Source organism: Salvelinus sp. IW2-2015, linkage group LG3 (assembly GCF_002910315.2).
Source record: "Salvelinus sp. IW2-2015 linkage group LG3, ASM291031v2, whole genome shotgun sequence".
In the NCBI taxonomy this organism is placed as follows: Eukaryota; Metazoa; Chordata; class Actinopteri; order Salmoniformes; family Salmonidae; genus Salvelinus; species Salvelinus sp. IW2-2015.
This window is the reverse complement of record NC_036840.1, coordinates 4,103,126-4,123,769: the sequence shown is the minus strand read 5'-3', so window position 1 is coordinate 4,123,769 and position 20,644 is coordinate 4,103,126.

Here is a 20,644-nt window from a genome sequence, read left to right as displayed (position 1 = left end):
TTAGCCCAAACCTAAARGATATTAATTGTTGATGTGATATCCCCCAGTTCGCTCCGCGGACGGACGACTAAATGAATCATCCCACCCCCTCTCTCTCCTGATGACTTATCAGATCTGACATATTTGTATGATAAATGTAATTACGTTTATATTGGGCCTCCACTGCTGTCTGCTGAAGGAGATCGCATTACTCATTCATTTGAATGATTCCCCTTCATTTAAAACAAAGCAACTTCATTCTGGAAGGTCCAAAAGAGTTTGWTATGTTTTTCTGCAGGAATAATATAATAATTAAGGGAAGAGCTGGGTTGAAACTTCTTTGGGAAACTTTGGGTTAAAATGCTTGACCACTCAACATTCTTTAAGCATCCAGTGAAAGAGTCTTGAGCTGAATGACAACACTAAGATGTTAACCTTTGCTCATTATTTGCCATACAAGTTCTGTACACCCAGAGGCATGGCAATGGCTACAGCTAAAAATAAGAGTGACCTTTTGGTATGAGTTAGACCGAGATACTTTAAGTACACTCTCTGGTAAAATAATATGAAKCAAACATGTCAAGTACAGGAGGATTTCATTGCTATGCTTCACATGGGAATACCTTCCTGYATATGGATTATATGTCCTCAGTCTATTGAAGTCTGAACTATTGACCCAAACCACATTTAGTCACTGATCCAAGTAATGTGGACTCTGAGATAATGTCAATGATCTGTGACATGAATGTTTAATGACCTATTATGTATCTTAATTATGAACGACTGAGACTGGTTTGTACTGTAATTGTCAGAACAGCAGCGTATTGGACATTTCAAGAAGAAGAAAAAATGTCTTATARCAATACTATGTGTGCAAAATCAAGTTACTTTCCCAAKAAACTTGGACTTTGAAGTAGAACATGGCCTTCTTTAGAGGATAAGGTTGTTAGCTGGCATCAGTACAGGCTGTTCTCAAGCCAAGGCCATGTGAGTGCCCTTAAAATGCCAGACAGAGAGGAGGGAGAAAGGGTTTTGGCAGATTTCTTGTTAAATGAAATCTCTAAACAAACACAACGATAAATCCCACTTGATGATAAGTGACGTATCTACAGCAAACTCCAACAAGGTTGTTCGGTGAYTAGGTTCATAGTGAAGGCGGCAAGTAGCCTAGCAGTTAGAGCGTTGGGCCAGTAAGTGAAAGGTCACTGGTTTGAATTCCCGAACAGACAAAGTGAAAAATCTGTTGATGTGCCCTTGAGCAAGGCACTTACCCCTAATTCTCTCCAGGGGTGTTGTACTACTATGGCTGACTGGTTAAACCCACACTGCATCCATCCGGTGTATGTGACAATAAAACATATKTTTTTTCATGATTATTTGGGTAATGCTCTGTAGGGGAGAGTGGGGTAAGTTGAGCCACCCTTGTTTCTAYGAAACCATACACAAAATMAATTATGTGACCAAATATTTAGGAAGAGTGTCACGACTTCGACCGAMGCAGGCTCTCCTTCCCGTTCGGGTGGCGTTCGGRGGTCGTCGTCACCGGCCTATTAGCTGCCACTGATCCTTTTCTCCCCTCCCTATGTGTTTATTGGGTTCACCTGTTTTGTATTAGGGTGTAATTAGTTGGGCTTATTAGTCAGCCGGCCCGCACGTTTCTTTGTGCGGGATTGTTTGTTAGTAAGAGTGGTGTTWGTTTCGTTCAACGTGTTTACTGMACTGTGTTCGTTTCCCCRGTGTCTGGGGTTGTTTGAGGAGTACACCCAGTGTGTTAGTAGGGTGGCCTAGTTTCTKCGTGTTCATTAAAGAACATTTGTTATTGCACCTGCTGTTTCCTGCTRTTGACTTCGCACTCCGACACCCAGGCCTTACAAAGAGGTCATCATTTCATGGACTCTGTGAAGGAAGAAACAACACTGAAAAAGTGGTAAGCAAGTTAGGTCCAAAAAAGGGATTTTCACCAAGTCACATGAATTGATTATGTTCAATGTTTCTTCATGCATGTTTCTAAACAAATGTAAATACTTTTTAAGATGAATCTATACATCAGTTGGGGTCTCTATAAGCTTCAATATGAGGTCCTAAACCTAGCATGAATGTGCATCCTTGTAGCTGTGTGGGGTAATATAGTCAAAATGTTTGCCTTGGGGTAAGTTGAGCCGATGGTTGAGCCAATAGCAAGCTGATAAAAATGTACGATTTTTTCTTCCCAGACGTAATGGAAGGTATTATCGCTGMGATATGAGCTAACAACAGGGCCTATGTTAATAGCGTTTAAAAAAGTGTATGCTGGCCTGTGTTAAAATATGCRTAAAATTATTAGAAGACAAAAAAGCGATTGTGATTGTGTTGAATTGTGTTTCGGAAATAAAGATAGACATGGTTTTGAAAGGGTAGTGGTAGTATTTTATTCAGTACAGAAATGTGTAGGCGGTTTAACTTACCCTGTCTCACGGCTCGATTCACCACAAACCCGTAAGGACAAGCCATGTTTTCAAAACTGTAATGTTTACATGAATTCTGATCATTTCCAGGGATGTAGATATCTTTTGTTAGAAAGAATACTATATTTCCCTTGTTGGAGTGATGCTGAATGTAAGAATGGCTCAACTTACCCCACTGTCCCCTTCTGTAAATAGAAGAAAAGAGGTTTGGAGACAAGGGGAGGATCCCTTCTGCAGCGACTCCAGCTGGGTGGTAAYCGCGGAGTAGGGTTCTGTCKGCCTCTCTCTATCCCCTCTTGAGTCATCAAATTATCATGATTAACATTTGACTGATAAATAGAATGAGGGAAGATCTCTTTTAAGGGCCCTGATTTTAAAACAAAGTTCTTGAAAAGTTTTGCATAAGGCCTYTAATAGGCTGATGTGTCCCCCACAGTATACAAGGACACGGAGGCATGTGTATGGGACAGCCTTCTAAGAAGTGGTGAGAAGAACATGGAAATGGAGTGGCCTTTAAAGGTATTCCAATGTTAGCAATCCAAATGAAGGACATATTTTTTAGGGACAGGAGAAACGGTATCTAGGCCAACCTATATTTCCACCAGTATTTGAGAGGAGGATACTGTCTGCAATGGGAAAAAGGTCAACARGGTGCAACAGTCCACTCCCATTATGCAAATACATCCCAAATTCTCCATAATCCACCATAACRCAAGTCTCATTTTAAAGGTCAGGCATACTCTAGACAGCTCAGTCATACTCGGTTAGACCCAGAGTGCATAAGAAATGTTATCTAATTCAGAGTCATATTTTATAGATTATTAAAAATGGTATTATAATACTTGTGATGAAATTTAAATCTTTCCTAAGCCATTCCAGGATTGGAGTCCTGTGGTCGTTCGCATTGCAGAGAGGAGAGCTGGTAAATAGACTGTAGCGTCYCATTGCTTTGTTTGAACTAATAAGGGTACTCTAGCCTGTATCATGTTCAGACCCATTTTGCCATAAGGTGAACGTATTTTAATTCGAGAGCTTGGGACAAAAAGGTTCTATCTGCAAAAAGTTGATTCTGAGATAATTGGCTTTAAAGTTCCGAACCCTCATTGGTTTGAATGGTGTCAGCAATTTGTATCTTATATTCTTTTGAACTTAACAACATGAATTGGGGTGTTTAGAGTATTATATAGGTAGAGAACATTGAACAGAACAAGGCTATGTCAATAACTACATTTTGACTAAAATGCAGATAGAACCTTTATAGTCTAAAGCTCTCGAATTACCAAAATACACACATCATTCATGGATATCTAAACTAGTAACTTCCCTGATACATGTGTAAATATTGTACTATAAAGTGTGCCTTCCTGTATAATACTTATGCTAAAATGTTTATTTTATTCTGCTGAGCCATTTACTTTATGTTCATATTCTCATATTTTCTTATTTATTATTTTTGTTGCATTGTCGAGAAGGAACCTGCAAGTAAGCATTTTGTTGGATGTGAATACCATGTGTATCCTGTACATATGACTAATAATTAAACTTGAACTTGAACTTCATTTAGTAGGTTTTGTCAAGTCAAGGACAAGCAAGCAGACCACAAACAATTAAAAACTCTAAACCTGTCACGCCCTGACCTTAGAGATCCTTTTTATGTCTCTATTTGGTTTGGTCAGGGTGTGATTTGGGTGGGCATTCTATGTTCTTTATTTCTATGATTTGTGTTTCTATGTTTTGGCCGGGTATGGTTCTCAATCAGGGACAGCTGTCTATGGTTGTCTCTGATTGGGAATCATACTTAGGCAGCATATCCTGCGCCAGCTCTGCGCACTGTGTCTCCAGTGCGTGTCCACAGCCAAGTACGTCCTGTGCCAGCACCCCGCAGTTGCCGGGCTAGGGTAAGCATCCAGCCAGGAAGGGTGGTGCCAGCTCTACGCTCCAGACCTCCAGTGCGCCTCCTCGGCCCAGTAAATCCTGCGCCTGCTCTACGCACAGTGTCTCCGGTGTGCTCTCACAGCCCAGTGCGTCCTGTGCCAATGCCCCGCAGTTGCCGGGATAGGGTGAGCATCCAGCCAGGACAGGTTGTCCCTGCTCTGCTCTCCAGACCTCCAGTGCGTCTCCACGGCCCAGTGATGATCCATGGCACGAAGCCTCCAGTGATGATCCATGGCACGAAGCCTCCAGTGATGATCCATGGCACGAAGCCTCCAGTGATGATCCAGGGCACGAAGCCTCCAGCGACGGTCCCCATTCCGGAGCCTCCAGCGACGGTCCCCATTCCGGAGCCTCCAGCGACGGTCTCCAGTCCGGAGCCTCCAGCGATGGTCTCCAGTCCGGAGCCTCCAGCGACGGTCCCCAGTCCGGGGCCCGCAACAAGGGTTCCCAGTCCGGGGCCCGCAACGAGGGTCCCCAGTCCGGGACCCGCAACGAGGGTCCCCGCACCAGAGGCGCCACCAAAGTGGGGTGAGCCAGAGGTGGAGCGGGGTCTACGTCCCGCACCAGAGCCGCCACCACGGATAGATGCCCACCCAGACCCTCCCCTATTGGTTCAGGTGTTGCCGGAGTCTGCACCTTTGGGGAGTAGGAGGCTTTTAAAAGCCTCCTACTCCCTAGCAGAAACAGCAGAAGAGATGTTGGACGTATCCGTGTGGTAGTAGACCGAGGGCGAAGTCAAACATCACACACTACACAATCTCACTGCATTGACCTAATGGGCCGGAGACACCTCCATTTGCCACGGCTTCGCCTGCTGGTCCCTCAGCTTGGACAGGGGTGTTGACTCACAGCTGATATGAATGAGGTGGAAAGCCCCCACACAATACAGTGATTCTATGCTAACGGCCATGGACTGAACCTGTGACTCATGCCAGCACTCCATTAGAGAAAGCACAGTGGGGGTGGCCGGCCATGACCAGGTCTCGCTAAACGGCTCCCAGAATGCCCGTGGGATGTACTCCGGGTTTAGAGTCTCAGAACAGGCAGGGGAGGTTGATTTCTGAATGACAACAGGATTTACAAGTGAATATAACTTTATATTGGTGATTCACATAGCGAATGTGATTCACTTATAAGACGTGGTGTATCTTTTCATAGGTTTTCTATTCATACTGTAATGACATTTAGTATGAACGGAAGTCTGCAAGACTGTTGTCATCTGTACAGGGTACAAGCCTTTTGCCTATCCAAGGAGGTCAGTCACAAATATATTATTTTTCCTCCCATGAGGTTCAAATCAGGACATTACATGGACATGGCCAACAAAGTTGTCAGATTACATTATTGATTACAATTTGATAGTTAACGAGTAAATGTAACCTAAAGTAACCTATCCAACCCTATAATCTGACACCCTATAGTCTCACTAATAAACTCCCCAGCAGAAAACAGCAGCAGGGTTCTCCAGTGTTTGCAGAGCAAGAGACAGGTATTATTAGAGAGGTGCCTCATCTTCACTTCACTTCACACTCTCCTCACTGTCACTGTACCTCCACTTTGTGTCCCACCACTCTCCTCACTGTCACTGTACCTCCACTTTGTGTCCCACCACTCTCCTCACTGTCATGGACATAACACTTTGGTGTCCCACCACGTCCTCATGTCATGTACTCACTTTGTGTCCCACCACTCTCCTCACTGTCACTGTACCTCCACTTTGTGTCCCACTCTCTTCTGTCACTGACCTCCACTTTGTGTCCCACCACTCTCCTCCTGTCACTGTACCTCCACTTTTTGTCCCACCACTCTCCTCTCTGTCACTGTTACCTCCACTTTGTGTCCACCACTTCCTCTCTGTCACGTACCTCACTTTGTGTCCCACCACTCTCCTCATGTCACTGTACCTCCACTTTGTGTCCACCACTCTCCTCACTGTCAAGTTACCTCCACTTTGTGTCCCATCACTCTCCTCACTGTCACTACCTCCACTTTGTCGCACACTCTCCTCACTGTCACTGTACCTCCACTTTGTGTCCCACATCTCCTCACTGTCACGTACCTCCACTTTGTGTCCCACCACTTCCTCACTGTCACTTTCTACTTTGTGTCCCACCACTCTCCTCACTGTCACTGTACCTACCACTTGTGTCCCACCACTCTCCTCACTGTCATGTACATACACTTTGTGTCCACCACTCTCCTCACTGTCACATGTACATACACTTTGTGTCCCACCACTCTCCTCACTGTCACTGTACATACACTTGTGTCCCACCACTCCCTCACTGTCATTGTACATACACTTGTGTTCCACCACTCTCCTCACTGTCATGTACATACACTTTGTGTCCCACCACTCTCCTCACTGTCACTGTACATACACTTTGTGTCCCACCACTCTCCTCTCTGTCACTGTACCTCCACTTTGTGTCCCATCACTCTCCTCACTGTCACTGTACCTCCACTTTGTGTCCCACCACTCTCCTCACTGTCAATGTACCTCCACTTTGTCTCCCACCACTCTCCTCACTGTCAATGTACCTCCACTTTGTCTCCCACCACTCTCTCCTCACTTTATTTACACACATCCCTCTCTCTATCCGGCCTTCACTCTCATGTGCCTGCATACTTTAGGGAACGCCACAGTCACACACACACTGTAATTCACACACAGATGCACAGACACAGATGCAAACACACACATGCACAAACACACACGCCCACTCACACACWCACACACTCACACACACACACACACAGACCGCCAGACAGACAGACCAAAGACAGGTCTTCCTCTGGAGGGATTTCAATCCATCTGTGCTGTGAGGGACATGTCCTTGGGACGTGAGTCCTACATATGACCAAGCCTGTCCTGTCTTCAAGGTTCCCATTTACTTTGTGTTAGATATCAGATTGCATTGATTTCAGGATAATCCAATGGTAATAGTAATAAGACATGGCTGTCGTATCTCCAAAGGACTTTTATACGGTAGTTGCTTTTCAACCCATCATGCTTTTCTCTTAGCCTTCCCACCCCTACGAGGGGCCAGCTCTCGCTCATCCCAGGCTATGTCCTGATGATGTCTATGTCCTGGCACTCAAATGGTGGAACAAGCTTCAAGCACATCCCTCATGTCAGGACAGCTGAGTCCCTGCCCATCTTCCAAAAKCGTTTGAAAYCCCACCTCTTGAAAAAGTGTATATGCATAAAAAATATACACATAAAAAAAACACCCTTGTCTTGTTTGCAGTAAAACTAGCGCTTGTCTTTTCTCACTAGCACTGGCTTTGTTGATAGCTACTTTATTGAAGAAAAATGTACTTACTATGACTGTGATATGTGGTTGTCTCACCTAGCGATCTTAAGATGGATGCAAGTCGATCTGGATAAGAACATCTGCTAAAATGTAAATGTGAACGCAACCCACTCAAGCATTATTAACCATGCCTGTGTTTTTCCCAAACTCATTTTGCCTGTGTTTTTCCCAAACTCATTTTGTGTTCTGTAACCTGAACTTGGACTTGACCTAGAGGTGAGTATCCCATGATTCTGCAGCAGCCATGCACACATAAAGCTAGCTACCGAGCAATTAGCCCTTAACCCCAATAATGTAATCAGTCAGCAGGTGTATGTGGTCAACTGGCAATCTTCAAAGCGGCTAAATCAACAATTAGACATACAATGAAATGGCATCAGCCGAGCAGTTATGGGAAAGAAAATGTCATGTTTACTGTCATTGAAATGGGGAGGCAGACATCCGCTGTCTGTATGTCTATCTGTCTATCTGTCTGTCTAGGAACAGTCTAAAAGACATCACTGCTAGCTCCATGGTTAGGGCAGAGGAGAAGGAAGAGAGAGAGAGGGAGAGAGAGGAAGAGCAAGGGAGAGAGATGGAGGAGTGCAGGCAGCATTTAGCTAGGGGTCACTGGCAGGATACAGCTCATTATCCTGTTTCAGAGCTGTGTTTGGAACAGGCAGCGTCCGCCCCAAAACACAAATCAAATCAAATGTTATTTGGCATACGCGCCAAATACAGCAGGTGTAGACCTTACAGTGAAATGCTTACTTATACGCACTTAACCAACAATGCAGTTCAAGAGTAGAGTTAAGAAAAGATTTACTAAATAAACTAAAGTAAACAAACCAAATCAAATCAAAAAGTAACACAATAAAATTACATTACAATAAGGAGTCTGCAACATGGGCTACCAGTACCGAGTGAATGTGCGGGGGTAAAGGTTAGTCAAGGTAATTTGTGAAGTGACTGTGCATAGATAATAAACAGCGAGTAGCAGCAGTGTAAAAACATAGGGTGTCAATGTAAATAGTCTGGGTGGCCGTTTGATTAATTGTCTTATGGCCTTTGGGTAGAAGCTTTTTTGGGGTAGAAGCTTTTAAGGAGCCTTTTGGTTCTAGACTTGGCAATCCAGTACTGCTTGCCGTGCTGTAGCAGAGAGTACAGTCTATGACTTGGGTGACTGGAGTCTTGGCAATTTTTAGGGCCTTCCTCTGACATTGCCTTGTATATAGGTCCTGGATGTCAGGAAGCTTGGCCCCAGTGATGTACTGGGCCATATGCACTACTGTCACGATCGTCGAAATAACATTTGGACCAAGGCGCAGCGTGATATGGGTTCCACATCTTTTATTTTGTGAAACGCACAAAACAATAAAGAAAGGCAAACGATACATGAAGCTATGGAGTGCTCACAGTCAACTACACATAAACAAGATCCCACAAAAACCAGTGGGGAAATGGCTGCCTAAATATGATCCCCAATCAGAGACAARGCTAAACAGCTGCCTCTGATTGGGAACCATACCAGGCCAACATAGAAATAAAACAACCTAGATTACCCACCCTAGTCACACCCCGACCTAACCAAAATAGAGAATAAAAAGTCTCTATGGTCAAGGGCGTGACAACTACCCTCTGTAGCGCCCTACGGTCAGATGCCGAGCAGTTGCCATACCAGGCGGTGATGCAACCGGTCAGGATGCTCTCGATGGTGCAGCTGTAGAACTTTTTGAGGAGCTGGGGACCCATGCCAAATCTTTTCAGTCTCCTGAGGGGGAAAAGGTGTTGTCATGCCCTCTTCACAACTATCTTGGTGTGTTTTGACCATGATAGTTCGTTTGGTGATATGGACACCAAGGAACTTGAAGCTCTCGACCCGCTCCACTTCAGCCCTGTCAATTTTAATGGGGACCTGTTCAGCCCGCCTTTTCCTATAGTCCACAATCAGCTCTTTTGTCTTGCTCACATTGAGGGAGAGGTTGTTGTCTTGGCATCACACTGCCAGGTCTCTGCCCTCCTCCCTGTAGGCTGTCTCATCATTGTTGGTGTTCTGGCCTACCACTYTTGTGTCGTCAGCAAACTTAATGATGGTGTTAGAGTCGTGCATGGCCACACAGTCGTGGGTGAACAGGGAGTACAGGAGGGGACTAAGCACGCACCCCTTAGGGGCCCCAGTGTTGAGGATCAGTGTGGCAGATGTGCTGTTGCCTACCCTTACCACCTGGAGGTGGCCCGTCAGGAAGTACAGGATCCAGTTGCGGAAGGAGGTGTTTAGTCCCAGTGTCTTTAGCTTAGTGATGAGCTTTGTGGGCACTATGGTGTTGAACGCTGAGCTGTAGTCAATTAACAGCATTCTCTCATAGGTGTTCTTTTTGTTCAGGTGGGAAAGGGTAGTGTGGAGTGCGATTGAGATTGCATCATCTGTGGATCTGTTGGGACGGTATGCAAACTGAAGTGGGTCTAGGGTTCCGGCATGATGGTGTTGATGTGAGCCATGACCAGCCTTTCAAAGCACTTCATGGCTACCGACATGAGTGCTTTGGGCAGTAATCATTTAGGCAGGTTACCTTCGCTTTCTTGGGCACAGGGACTATGGTGGTCTGCTTGAAACATGTGGGTATTATATACTCGGTCAGGGGGAGATTGAAAATGTCAGTAAAGACACATGCCAGTTAGTCCGCACATGCTTTGAGTACACGTCCTGATAATCCGTTTGGCCCGCAACTTTGTGAATGTTGACCTGTTTAAAGSTCTTCAGTGTTGCTTGCCTTGAATCGAGCATAAAAGGCATTTAGCTCCTCTTGTAGGCTTGCGTCACTGGGCAGCTCGCGGTTGGGTTTCCCTTTCTAGTCCGTAATAGTTGTCAAGCCCTGCCACATCCGACGAGCTTCAGAGCCGGTGTAGTAGGATTCAATCATAGTCCTGTATTGACTCTTTGCCTATATGATGGTTCGTCTGGGGGCATAGCAGGAGTTCTTATAAGCGTCCGGATTAGTGTCCAGCTTTTTTGATGAAGCCGGTGACTGAGGTGGTATACTCCTGAGGTGGTATATGTCAGTGGATGAATCCCAAAACATATTCCAGTCTGTGCTAGTAAAACAGTCCTGTACCGTAGAATCCACATCATCTGACCACTTCCATATTGAGAGAGTCAATGGTACTTTCTGCTTTAGTTTTTTCTTGTAAGGAGGAATCAGGAGGATCGAATTATGGTCAGATTTGCCAAATTGAGGGCGAGGGAGAGCATTGTATGATTCTTTGTGTGTGGAGTAAAGGTGGTCTAGAGTTTTTTTCCCCTCCGGTTGCACATGTGACATGCTGGTAGAAATTAGGTAAAACGGATTTAAATTTGCCTGCATTAAAGTCCCTGGCCACTAGGAGCGCCACTTCTGGATGAGCAMTMTTTTGTTTGTAAAACGGGATGTCTGGCGCCATTATTATCCATACGTGTTTATTAACCTGGCATTTGGACATGTGTCCGTCAAACCGTCGGGCGGAGGGGAGAGACAATCAGGAAGGGTGAGGCAAGGTTCTGAAGGTGATTTCACACCCCCTCTATTGATGTGTGAATGAATTCGAGTGGGACAGAAGGTTAATTAAAATAGAGAAGAGGAGTTGGAGTGTATGTGTTCGGGTGTGTGTGACTGTGTGCGTGTTTGTGAGCGCAAATGTGAATTCAACCGTGTGTGTGTGTGTGTGAAAATGTGAATTCATCTGTGCATGTACGTGTACAGGTGTGCTATCTTAATTTGATCACTCTGTTGTCGCAGAGAAATGCAAACTTGTTGTGTGTTCGAGGATTTAAAAAGCTTCTACCATTTGTAATTTCCACTCTAAAATCTCTGACTTAATTTGCTCTAATTAAAAATGTATCAACCCCTGTAAAAATGTCCATTAATTATAATCCACAAACTAATTCACATGTCAAATTAAGATAGCAGATCTGTATGTGTTTTGTGTTCGTGAGGAGCACCCACGTCACAGCCCTAAGTACACACAGTAATTACACTGGCAGTTTTCTTGGACCTGTTGGCAGTAATATAAATGGCGATTGGCGAAGAAAGAGGCTGGCAGGGGGTCTAAAACAATTTGCCAAAGAGTCTGTGTCACGTTCTGACCTTAGTTCCTTTTTTATGTCTCTATTTTGGTTTGGTCAGGGTGTGAGTTGGGGTGGGCATTCTATGTTTTTCATTCTATGTTTTGTTCTATGTTTTGTATTTCTGTGTTTGGCCTGGTATGGTTCCAAATCAGAGGCAGCTGTCAATCGTTGTCTCTGATTGAGAACCATACTTAGGTAGCCTGTTCCCACCTGTGTTTGTGGGTAGTTGTTTTGTGTTTGTTTCACCATTCAGGACTGTTTCGATTTTCGTTGTTATTTCACTTTGTTATTTTTGTATTTTCGTGTTCTGTTCTATTAAAGTAACATGGACACTTACCAAGCTGCGWTTTGGTCCGATCTTTCATYTTCCTCATCAGAAGAGGAAGACAATCGTTACAGTCTGCCCTTTATAGAACAATGCACAGAGAATACTTGGAAGGCATAGGGGGAAGGACAGAACCACCGTCCTCAGTAATGGATTTGCCATTCCAATCTGGAAAATATTGTACTAATTGGCAAAGCCATTTATAGAAACTGCAGTCCAAACTGGTGCGCTGTACATCTTCCAAGTATCCTCGGCTGAGCTAGTTCTCTTCACTGAAGCAATTCAACTATCCAGAAGTGATTCATCTCTAAAGAAACAAATTTAATGACAGTCTATGCAGCAACAATTGGGATCTGTCTTCTGTCCTGTGACAAAAAAGCGATCTACAGTTATCATAGGTGTACTAAATTGTCTCTAACCTRGAACATCTTTCCTTTAGACATGATCGAGAGCTTTAACAATTTCCCTGGAAGAGATAAAGGCACAGAGATATACGTATGTGTTCTATTTCTAGAGATGTCAGAACAAATTATTACCCATCGTCCATTGCATTTCACTTCACTTGCTTTGGTAAGAGATAATTGTGATATACAGAACTACAGTAACTGGAGAGATAAATGTTTAATAGAAATGCTAAATGTCAATGGGGAATACTGTAGAAATGTTTTAAACACTGTAATTATGTAAACAGATGTGAACTTTAGCAATTTACTTTGCTGGAACATTATTTACTCGGGACGAGTAAGTACTTACTGGTTATCAATTTAAGGGAATCTTTTTTTTTTTTTTTTTACATGTTATTTATTGCTTTTATGCTGCCACCCAGGTAGTATTAAGACTCTGCCAATATAAGAAATAGGCTTTTTGGTCTCTCTCCCAAAACTCGTGACTGCTTTTTGTCTTCTTTGTTTTAAGGGATGATATATTTCATTGCCCCTCTGTTTTATGGTCAGTTGAATGAATGTGTCGACTCATAGATATACTGAAACATTTTGTTTTTGTTCCTGTAGTGCTAGTATAATATTGGGTAACAATTTAAATGAACTGTATATTATAATTACACATTTAGAAGTATATTATAAACATTACATGTATTGTAACACTTTTTAAAAAATGGTGTTATGCATCAGGTCCCCATAAAGAAACGGTTGATCAGATATACAATTCCATCAACCTAGACASAGATTTCCTCTACTTGTCTGTCTGTATCATTATGTCATAAGCTGCTGAACGTCTCTTCCATGCTTCAGGGAGTGTGAAATAATCTGTGTGGGTGGACTAATTGACTACTTGATTGACTTCCCTGAAACAATTGATCCAGCCTAGCTGCAAGTCAACAGCTGACAAAGGAGGGCTTTGTTATCCCCCTGTTGTAGACACAATCCACGAGGGCCTAAACATGTCTCTGCATCGTGCCACTCAGGATTAGAGGAGATGGATGGACATTGAAAATAGAGAGGGGCTGGCATTCACCCCTGGAGGACTCAGTCATGCTGAACGCCGACATCTGAACGTAGTTCCTCTAGGTATTGACTGAGACCCTCAGGCCCTCCGTTCCTGGACACAAACGCAGTCAAACACTTATTACCTGTCAGCTCAGTAGGCAGCAGGGGGACTGCATGCCTACTGCCGTAGTTCCTGCAGTCAAATGACCAAATTGCCCTCTAGTTGCCTCATGAGTGGAATGTTATTAATATTTTTCATTATTTCATCATTAATAAAACGTTTTTGTTATTTTTTATCCGGTGTTTCTATGTCAAATAGTTTTGTTAAACTTCATTCTTCTGTGATGTATATAAAGTGTAATATTGGGATGCAAATTCAAAATTGAATGCATTTCAACTCTATATCTGACATGGTACAGGTGCCTTTTATTTAAGCCCATAARCGTCTGTGTGAGGTGTATACTTTTGTTTCAAAGTAGATTTGTTTAAGACTACCAAGAAACACTCTGCGTGACCCTGATTTAGCCCACTGCAGTAAATTAAATCAACTGATTTCTGTTTCAATGGCTCCTGGACATGAGGCAGATACAGTGCTTTTCTGCTTTCATCGCTCAATGCTTTCTCAAGTAGCGTGTGTGTGTGGTGTGTGTGTGTGTGTGTGCTAGTGTGTGTGCTAGTGTGCGTGCATAGAGGTTTGATGCTGTTCTCACAAATAAGACAGTTGGTACTTATTGGGACCCAGTTCTAACAGAGGCTGTCACAGAGAGACAGTGGGTGCCAAGTCAGACAAACAAAAGCTTCTGTAGCTGAGAGAGAGAGAGTGGCTTCATGTTAGCAGAGACACCTGTGTGTGTCTGAGACGGTTGGCACTCTCTCTTTCTATCTCTGGCTTTCTCTCACTGATCCTACTGTATGGAACATCGGAGTCTGGGATAATACCATGACAAATACATTTAGCACAATATGCAKAATAGTAGGACCTGTGCACAACAACAAAAAACYAATTGTAACAGGAGGAATCGGTTTGATGTGATGATAACAATGTCAAATATTATAGGGGCTCTTGTTTAAGCCTTGATGCATCTATATCTCCTRGTGTGCTGGGGGATTTTCTACTGACATGATTCCAGCGCTTCTCTCRCAGTTTCCAGCGGCCCCAGCACCATGCTGACCCTGTCACTGAGCACATTTACATGCAAACTAAACACCTTACACTGCTTATCTTAATCGGAGTAAGGTAGTAATCAAAGTAAGCATTAGCCGATTAAAACACCTGGATTTGTTGTGCAATCTTTTGAATTATTAAGACACGTAAACACCTTAATCAGAGTCCCGCCGGTGTATTTGATCTGAGTCACATCAGGTAGCCTGATTTCAGATGTGTCTATGTAAATAGGATTATTAGAGAAATCATTCTTCTTGCAAAGCATGTAAATGTTTTAATCAAACTATTATATGAATTTGAGTATTCACAATAATCGCATTATTGTGTGTATGTACACAAACACGTACACACACTCTCAATCTGTCCGTCTCTGTAAAGATTCCATATTTACTCTTGACACACCCTCATTCATCCATTGCCATGGCAGCCCGTTAAATAACATACATGACATGTACGACACATGATCACCGCCGCTGTTTCCCCGAGAGAAATCAATCAACCCTGGGGCTCCCGAGTGGCGCAGCGGTCTAAGGTGTTGCATCTCAGTGCTAGAGGCATCACTACAGGCCCTGGTTTGATTCCACGCTGTATCACAACCGGCCATGATTGGGAGTCCCATAGGGTGACGCACAATTGGCCCAGCGTTGTCCGGGTTAGGGTTGGGCCGGTGTAGGCCGTCATTGTAAATAAGAATTTGTTCTTAACTGACTTGCCTAGTTAAATAAATGTTGTATAAAAAAAAGAAAAATCTTCTTCACTCTGTCAATAGCTCAATCTCTTTCTCCATCCATTTGAGGCTCAGTGTTGGAACCTTGTAAGTGCAGAAGGCAGTGGGAGTGTGATTCCGTCACATCTACCTTATGGCTGTTGTCTATGTACTGTACAGTGACTTGCATTGTTGTGGTCCTTCTCCTGTCCTCCTTGTTGGTGTCGTCTAACGATCATTCAGAATGAGAGCCGGGGGCTCGGGTACGAACACACTGGGGATTGATCGGACCAAACCCTTGGACATCTACTGCCATACATCTCCAAGCAGGCTTTGGTTAATGAAGAAGCTGCGAGAAAGTGTTTGTGTGGATGGGTGTTTGGGTTTATCCAGTCGAAGAATGAAATATCAAAGACAACTATCTGAATTTGTGCCTGAATCTGAAMCGATTCCCAAACAATGGGTGCAGTCCTTCCAAAAATGTGTATGGTAGTTCAGTGCTGTCCAGATTAGATTAGATTAGATTTAACACTGGATATGGCATATGCTCGACAAACTGTTAGAATCGGTATAGCATGCTACGCATATTTCCCCATTACTCAGTCTCCTGTCCTGGTGTGATTTGAGCAGGCTGCACAAGGGGAAGGAAAATCAATTAACCTTTAGGGCAGCGGGAGCACCTTCCAACCAGCCAGGAGGGGAGGAAATGCATCTGGATTTAAAGGTTAGGGGATGGGTACTGATGGAGGAGAAATACACACAGGGGCATAAGTGATTTGTTACTGGATATACACAAATACACACTTGCAGACATGCAAAGCAAATACACACACACATACACTATCACAGATACACACAAACACACACACTCTTGTTTAACTAACCTTGTGGGGGCACACAATTTATAACCATTCAAAATCCTATTTTCCTAAACCTAACCCTTACCCTAAGGTTAGGGTTAAGGTTAATGTTAGGGCCTAACCTTAACCCTAACCCTAACCTTAACCTTAAAACCTAACCTTAACCCTAACCCTAAATCTAACTCTATCTCCTAACCTTAAACCTAAACCTAATTCTAACCCTAAAACMAATTCTACCTTAATCCTAAAACCACTAGAAGTAGCATTTGACCTTGTGGGGACTAACAAAATGTCCGCAATTGGTCCCCCCCAAAAAAGAATACTATTCTTGTAGTCTATAGTATAGTTAAACACATCCACGCTATTTGACACATAATCATGTGCACGTTTAAGGAACAGTCCGCATGCAATGTGTGTGTCGATTGTGGAAGTTTGTAACGAGACATAATACAAAACCTGAGCTTCATCCAWGCAAGAAGCCCAACTCTACATTAATTAAAAATAAACATTGAAATTAAATCACCTCTTTGTTTTATTTATTTACAGTCCACACACTGATAAAACTTAAATGGGACAGAGTACTGCAACTCTTCTAACCTCAAAGACACCAACAACCTACCTGATTGCAGCCAGGTTCACCTTCAGCGGGGGCTATTCTCCGTGGCCGTGATTAAGTCCACATCTGGCGTGAGAGGAAGACCAGTAGCCAGGTGAGGTGCAGGACAGCCAACCCAGCCAGGTYGATAAACATGGAGGCTCAGCSAGCCACATGCATACTGCTGCTATCTTAATAACTGCCAGAATAAATGGAATTAACAGGGATTTGGTGATTAAATCATATTTACTCAGGTTCAAGAAATTCAGTTATTTAATCYAAAACTCTCTGAAATCGTATTACAAGGAAAACAACGAGGTGATTTAATTTCAAAGTTCGTTTTTAATTTCAAGTTGCCTTGCATATTGCCAGAAGTATGCAAGAAGTACACTACATGACCAAAAGTATGTGGAGCCCATCTCATTCCAAAATCATGGGCATTAATATGGAGTTGGTCCCCCCTTTGCTGCCATAACAGCCTCCACTCTTCTGGCTTTCTTGCCTCCATTCAGCCACAAGAGCATTAGTGAGGTCGGGCACTGATGTTGGGTGATTAGGCTTGGCTCTCAGTCAGCATTCCAATTCTTCCCAAAGGTGTTCGATGGGGTTGAGGTCAAGGTTCTGTGCAGGCCAGTCAAGTTCTTCCACACCGATCTCGACAAACCATTTCTGTGTGGACCTCACTTTGTGCATGGGGGCATTGTCATGTTGAAACAGGAAAGGGCCTTCCCCAAACTGTTTCCACAAAGTTGGAAGCACAGTATCATCTGGAATGTAATTTTATGCTGTAGCGTTAAGGTTTTCCTTCACTGGAACCCAGGCCCATACCATGAAAAACAGGCACAGACCATTATTCCTCTTGCACTAAARTTMACAGTTGGCACAATGCATTGGGGCAGGTAGCGTTCTCCTGGCCAGATTCCTCCATCGGACTGCCAGATGGTGAAGCGTGATTCATCACTCCAGAGAACACGTTTCCACTGCTCCGGAGTCCAATGGCGGCGAGCTTTACACCACTTCAGCCAATGCTTGGCACTGTGCATGATGATTTTAAGCTTGTGTGTGTCTGCTCGGTCATGGAAGCCCATTTCATGAAGCTCCCAATGAACAGTTCTTGTGCCGATGTTGCTTCCAGAGGCAGGTTGGAGCACAGTAGTGAGTTCCAAACGGTCCCGTTCTGTGAGCTTGTGTGGTCTACCACTTCGTGGCTGAGTCATTGTTGCTCCTAGACGTTTCCACTTCACAATAACAGCACTTACAGTTGACCGGAGCAGCTCTAACAGGGCAGAAATCTGGCCAACTGACTTGTTGTAAAGGTGGCATCTTATAACAGTGCCACGTTGAAAAATAACTGAGCTCTTCAGTAAGTCCATTCTTCTGCCAATGTTTGTCTATGGAGATTGCATGGTTGTGTGCTTGATTTTATACACCTGTCAGCAACGGGTGTGGCTGCAATAGCCGAATCCACTAATTTGAAGGGGTGTCCACATACTTCTGTACATATAGTGTATGTCAGCAAGTATTACCATATGAAAAAAACTGCAACAGACTTGAGCAATGATTGTTTTCATCAATTGTGCAATGAATGAGCATATATATAATGTGCCTTGCGTCCCACACTGATTAGTGTGCTGTGTATAATTGCATCCTTTTTGGGTTAGTGGATCTTTCCTCATATCAACCTTTCACAATTTCCCTGAAGCATTCATACACTGTGACAATAGTCAACTGAAGCTCAAGAAATCACACTGTGCATTCTGCAGAAAARATCTGCTACATGCCGAACAATAAATTACACCACCGTGTTGGAAAACCACCAACACTAGACAGACTTAACAACGGTCCCATTATTGTTTGCCATTTCTATATAGCTAATTGACAATGGACTCAGCGAGGTACAGCAGGAAAGTGTGGTTCCTTGCCATGCGATTCCCTGTGAGGTTCATTCTGAACTTGATTTACTGGGCTAATGAGGGGAGAAAATGGCTGGGCATTCAATGGCACTCCAACTGGGCCCATGTTCACCAGAGATATCATTACATTCCTGTGCATGCTTATGATGGTGCGGACAAGTTAAGCCAAAGAGATGGAGGGTGTGGGGGGTCTGCAATATGGTTCATTTCCTCCCTTTGGTGCCATAATGCTAGGCTACACACKGTGTAAAAATGCTATGCCAGCTCATTGTTAGGAGAGCAATGTACCATACATGGCGAGCTCATCATGATTGAGGCACATTACTCAACTAACATTGAGCAACTGCACATCTACCACTGTCTGCAGGAGAAGTTTTTGCTGATCCATTTTTGTGCAGTTTTCAATCTCCTGTCCCTGAATGACAGGTCTCGAGCACTGAACAATGACAACAACTGAGGTTGTCAATATACTGATCTCAGTCATAAGTAGATTGTCAGTATTCCGTAGACAACCTTAAAGGGATACTTCAGGATTTTGGAAAAGAGACAGCATTGGCTCGCAAAACAACCAATCCTTCATACTGGACACAGAGACACACAAATGATATCCACAAGTTCTGACTCTGGGGAAGTAGATAAAGGGCCTCATTGCCAAAATCCCAAAGTTTCCATTTAAAAGAGAAGAGAGAGAGAGAGAGAGAGGGAAAAGAAAGAAAGAAGGAGAGATTGGATTGTCCTGGAAAATGAAAGAAGGAGAGGACCCAGATCAGCTCCTCCTCTGAAAGGCCCTGTAATTCTTTAAAGGAAAAACGTCAGAGCCCGCATTTTACCCCAGTAATTAATAACAAAGACGAGTCATCATGKATATAATACATACAAATAAGGCTAGTTTAGTTATCATGAGATGAGGTATTATTKAATACATTATCTCAGCACACTGCTGCTCTTATCACAGGGTGACTCATAGGGTTTGCCATTTCAGTTTGTACACAATGTCTTTTGATCTTTAAGTACAGCTAAGTATCTTGGTCATGTTCTTTTATTCAGTCCTTTTTTGACTCATGTCCGACAATTACTTACATTATTACTCACCTTATTACCAGTTTGGCCTATCACTTCTGTGATTGCCAGTACACTTATAAAATATTCTACTATTGAAGACTAGCTATCACCCTGAAGCCAATGTCTTTCCTCATGTACATACGCTGTAATATCTGTAAGTAAATGTTGATTTTCCTTACATGTATGGATTTCCATATCTGCGTTATGGCATCAGTTTGTACTGGTTTATTCATGAATCATAGTGTAGTCTATCTCCTGCCTGTGAAGTGCCAAAAGCGTGTAGCATTCTTCACTCTCCAAGTCCTGCTAGTCAGATGAAGATCTGGAGTGTTTACGGCTAATAGAAAGGGTTTCCAMAGAAAGTGTTTCTCTATAGATGTGTTATTAAAGGAACCCGCACAGTGTTCTTAAACACTCAAGGCCTTATCCAGCAGTTGAGGACAAGGGTGAACAGTACAAGTACTGTCCATCATGCCATACCCTGATTGTACAGTGGAAAATAATGTAGTCATAAACAGCAAATGACACAAAAATGATTTCCATGGTGATGACATGAGTATTTCAGCCTTTTACCCTTTCATCCAGTAAAATAATGTAATATACCATATCTATCAAAATAGTTGGAAGTGTTGTAAGTACTGGTACGATTTCTAAAGGAGTAGAAAGGATCAAGTATTTTTGCTCTCAAAGGACAAAACACAGAACAAAAAGCTGGATAATCCTTTACCCGCAGCACACTTAGTCCATTTTGTTTCCTCTGAGCACTTTATTAGAGACTTTAGACGTATAAAAACATGAAACACAACTGGAAAAACAC